Below are 5268 nucleotides of genomic sequence, written 5' to 3'. Positions count from 1 at the left end.
GTGTATTATGTCTCTGTTGGAGAGCCCCAGAGTGTGGGTCTTTACTGATCTAAAATTCAAGTATTGGTTACTGTCTTCTATTCAGTGTTGAACATTGGTTGGCAAACTACACTGCTTCTTAATGTGACCATCTGGAGGGAACAGTAACAGTAAATGCTTAAAAGTACTTTGAGAATTCTTCTACAGGTAGGTGCCTCTTTCTGACTCTTCTAGGGGCTGCTTTCTCAAGGAAATATGCCGGTGTTGCATATTGAGGACAGAAGGCGGCAGTAGTGATGCTGCATTGTTTGAAAGACAGCATTGGAGAGCAGGGGAGGAGGGAAGAATGGCACGTGGGTATGGAGGGAATGCTGCAGTGCGAAGGATTGAGGACTCTGGATGGGAGTGGTGTCCAAATGAAGAGTTATGAAATGGACCAAGTGTGCTATTCCAGCTACAAAAAGAGCGGGTTTTATCTGCTAATATATGATAAATGAATTTGAAAGATTTGGTTTGCATAGCATCTCTTTCTAGTACTGTGGTGACAAAGGTATCTGGGGCCCTCTCTCACTTAATAGCATCACCATGCACAGTGATAATTGTGATTAATAAGCAACTGCTAGTTTGAAGTATTACTGTATTATCAAGCTAAGATTTTGGTATTTACTGTCCATCCATAGTGTGCTTTTTTCTCCTAATCAAGAGTTTTGGGTTTTTTAACAAATAATAGTTTGGAGGAATCTTTCACAGCTGATTTTTCTTTTTTTCCTTAAAGTATTGAGTACCTACTATGAAATAAAACTATGTTAAAATTGTGCTTTATCCTAACCCTTGAGTATCACTTTCTATTCCAGTTTATCTTCAGAGGTTACAGTTTGCTTTCACATTTCTCCATTTTGCTGTGAGAGATAGGAGGAGTGAAAATTAGTTTACTTCAAACAAATGTTGGTGTTCTTGTGGCTGCTGAAGCATCTATTTACCTTTTTGCATTTTTATTAGCTTTTTCATTTCAGTGTTAATCAGTGATGATGTGTGGGGGTATAAAGAGAAATCAGTATATTTTGAATTATTAAAACATTTCAGAACATCAGTGTGAGCAAGGCCTCTAGGAGAAATGCAAATATGTGTTTTCTTAAAATAAGAAGGAAAAATGAAAACCCATATTAGCAATCTTCTCTGCAGTTTTGAGTTGTAGCCTACTGAAGACTTGAGCTTTCTCTTCTAGATCCTCAGGAAGCTTAGTCAGAAACCCAAGTTAATCTATTTTCATGCAGCAGTATATTTTAGAAGTATTTTCTTTACTATCTTGCCAAAAAGCATAATTAATTTTGTAAGATATACTTGGATTATACCATAACTTTTGAAGGAAAATTTGCATATAGATGAGAAAAGTGAATTTGTGGAAAGCAAGTAGATTGAAAATTATCTGAGCTACATATGTGTTTCCATGGATGAGATAATTATAAAAGTACTACTATTTGAAGTATTCAAAGAGTTCACTCAGAGCATGTTATTAAAACATTTCAGTTTACAAAAAGTTGAGAATTTTTATAAGTTTAATGTATTTACCATTGAAAGAGAATGGAGGATAATTAAATTTATTTAAAATTATCTCCAATTGTAAAGTAACTCCAGTGAAGTACACTTTCCATGTGTCTGCAGTCCATGTTTCTCTATGGATTACCAGGCACTTAACACTCACAGGACAATGTTTTTCTGGTTTAAATTTGTTACCTCTGTAATAGTCATCAGTTTAATGTGGAGTATTAAGTTGATTTAAAATGCTTAAAGCTTTTTTAAGAATTTTTTTTTTAGTAGTTATAAAAGGGGGTAATGGTTACAAATTCCTGCCTGGTAGGCCAGGATACTCCTCTGCAACTGCCCCACCTTCCCAGGTGCCCGTGTTTAATAAGTACAAGGCTCTGCAAGGGGAAATCAAAGGATGAAAATGATGGTTCATCTCTGTAGGACGATTCACTAAGGTGAAGTTCCCCTATGCACTGTGTTGAAACTGCTTCCAGAAGGAAAGAAAGATGAGGTATTGGCACAGGAAACCCTCCAGTGAGGGGAACAGAAGGTCCAATTTCCTGGCAAGCCCCACTTCATAGGGAAGTCATCTGCTTCCCTGGAGGCTGCGTTACAGATGAGATGAGGAAACTTTCAGCTCTGGTACAGCCCTTGGATTATTATCCATTATTGCTTTCTCATGTAGGCAATTATGAAGTTTGCAATATGAAGGCCAAGGACGATCAGAAGAGGTTTTGAGGCCTTGGGACACCTGGGTACTATGGGATCAGGAGCATGAGTAGTGTTCTTTATCCTTCCAGCTGCAGGGAATGGTGAGGGAAGAAACAAGAAGAACCAGCAGATTGACACTTGGTGGCAACAGCTGGGTACACCTGTCTCAGACAGAGAGAAGGATCTTTGCAGGGGGGTGCAGTGCTCGTTGAAAGAGCATTAAAATGGATTGAAGGGGAAAAGGGCTAAACCCAGGCTTGCTGGACATAAGCCTGGTGGCCACCCAGCAGTGTTAGACCGATGGAATGGTAGCAAGATCCTCCACACTGCTTCGTGATGTGTGAGTATGCTGGAGCACATTTGAAATACATACAGTACATGCAGCATGAGGAACAAACTAAAGGAGGTGGAAGTGAGCAGATAAGAGGAGCAAAGTTTTTCATCTTTTATGCCAGTGGGAAGAGCTGTTTTGACATTGGTGAAGGAATTTTACCTAGTTCAGGAAGAGGGCTGTATTCCCAAAGACTGGTCAAGAATATACCCCTCTGAGTCAGAAAACTTCCTGATGCCATTCCTTGGACTCACTGTCATTTAGGTAAAGAAGATCGATATTGAGCAGTCACAATAACTGAAAAGTACTTAAAGTTTTAGTGATCACATAAAACAGCTTTGTCCCTGTTTTTGAGATGTGTTAGGACTAATATGTCTATAAAAAGAATATGCAATAATGCTTTCACTAGGATCAAGAAGTACAATGTAGCTGCAATGTTTTCTTGCTTTATTTTTTAGAGGCTCCTGAATTCTTTTTTACCTCAAATATAGGTTTTGTGATAAAGCATGTGCTTGCATATTTCTGTAAGTTACATGAGGTATTTTGCAGTCATCTGTTTTTATTCTTCAATACTGTAACATTAAAAAAAAAAAACAAACACTGCAATTTAATTGACCTTTTTTTTAATTATTTTTACAAGTAAGTCATGAAAAAGGAATGTTAAAGAAGGAGCACAATTTATTTTCAGGAAGACATGATTCCAGCTTCTTTAGGGTCTCCCTTTTTCCAGTGATCATATCCTCAGCTGAGTTGCCATTGGGAACCAAGTGATACAGCCTGCTGCAATTGGGAGCCATATTTTCTAGATTGTTGGAATTGGTAGTCAGGTGCTGCAGTGGTTTCTGAAGAGCAAGCATTCACACACTGGCAGTTTTCCACGTAGAGATAGGTATAATTTATGCTGGTTCCATTTTGGCAAGTCAGGGTCACATCTCTTGTTTGGGTGCTGAGTTCCTGGCAGCAACCACACTCGTGTTCCATCTGGTTTGCTTCAAGAGAGTACCTGTGTTCCCCCAGGGGAAAAAATGCATCTTGTTAAAAACACTCAGAAAACCCCCTCAGTGTTTTTGTGAGTGTTTGGTTTGCTTTTGGGTTGTTTTTTTTTTAAATCCTCTTTTCCTCGTCACGCACACTTATGAAAGTGATTTTCATTGTCTTCAACAGTAAAACTGTTCTTGCTTACATTGAATCCAATTCAATTCAGTGGAATCATATAAATACATTAACTTTGTTGCTGTTCTGCAATCATAGAACCATGTAGGTTGGAACAGACCTTTCTGATCAAGTCCCTGCACTATCCAGTCCACCACTAAACTGTGTCTCAAAGTGCCACACCTGCATGTCTTTTAAATACTTGAAGGGATGATGACTGAACTGCTTCCCTCAGCAGTCTGTTCCAGTGCTTGACAACCATTTCAGTGAAGAAATATTTCCTAATACCCAATCTAAACCCTTCCTGGTGCAACTTGAAGCCATTTCCTCTCATCTTTTCACTTGTTACCTGGGAGAAGAGATGAACCCCCCCCCCTCATCCTTTCAAGCAGTTGGAGAGAGTGTGAACATTTCCCCTGAGCCTCCTTTTCTCCAGGTTACACCTCCAATTCCCTCAGCTGCTCTTCAAGACTTGGGCTCCAGACCCTTCCCCAGCTCTTTTGCCCTTCTCTGGACATGCTTCAGTACCTCAATGTCTTTCCTTCAGTGAGAGGCCCAGAACTGGACACAGGACTCGAGGTGTGGCCTCACTATGGCCAAGTACATTGTCCTGGTCCTGCTGGCCACACTGTTGCTGATCCAGGCCGGGATGTTCTTGGTTGTCTTGGCCACCTGAGCACACATGGGCTCATGCCCAGCTGCTGTCACCAACATCCCCAGGTCCTTTTCCACAAGGCAGCTTCCCAGCCCCTCTGCCCCATCTGTCTGGGATGGTTGTGGCCCAAGGGCAGGACACAGCACTAAGCCTCATTGAACCTCACACAATTATTGATAAAGATATACAACAGGACCAGCTGCAACACTGAGCCCCAGGAAACATCACCAGTGACCATCCCCCAGCTGGAGGTAACTCCACTCAACATCACCTTCTGGACCTGGCCATCCAGGCCATGAACAATTTTTTATGCAGTGAACAGTTCACCTGTCCAAGCTATGAGCTCCCAGCTTCTCCAGGAGAATGCTGTGGGAAGTGCTGTAAAAAACTTTATAAAAGTCTGTGTAGACAATATCCACAGCCTTTTCCTCATCCCCTAAGTGGGTCACCCTGTCCTAGAAGGAGATCAGGTTGGTCAAGCAGTGGCTGCCTTTCCCAAACCCATCCCAGCTGGGCCTGATCCCCTTATTATCCTGTATGTACTCCATGTTCACACTCAAGATAATCTGCTCTATGTCCTTCCCTGGCACCAAGGTCAGGCTGACAGGCCTGTACTTGCCTGGATCCTCTCTCTAAACTTTACTGTAGATGAGCATCTCATTTGCTGGCCTGCAGCCAACTAGGACCTCCATAGTTAAGCGGACTGTTGACAAATTATTGAAAGTAGCTTTGTGAGCACTTTCTCCAGCTCCCTCAGTACCCTTGTGTGATGGGTATAAAGAGATATTAAATGAAATATAAACATAAAGAGATGTTAAATGAATTTTTAGAACTTACATTGAGGAGCTAGGACAAGTTCCTTCACAATATGAGACTTGAACAGGTCCAGAAGACTCACAGTCAGCATGGCGGA

Source organism: Melospiza georgiana, chromosome 6 (assembly GCF_028018845.1).
Source record: "Melospiza georgiana isolate bMelGeo1 chromosome 6, bMelGeo1.pri, whole genome shotgun sequence".
Classification (NCBI taxonomy): domain Eukaryota; kingdom Metazoa; phylum Chordata; class Aves; order Passeriformes; family Passerellidae; genus Melospiza; species Melospiza georgiana.
Note: the sequence above shows the minus strand (reverse complement) of the source record.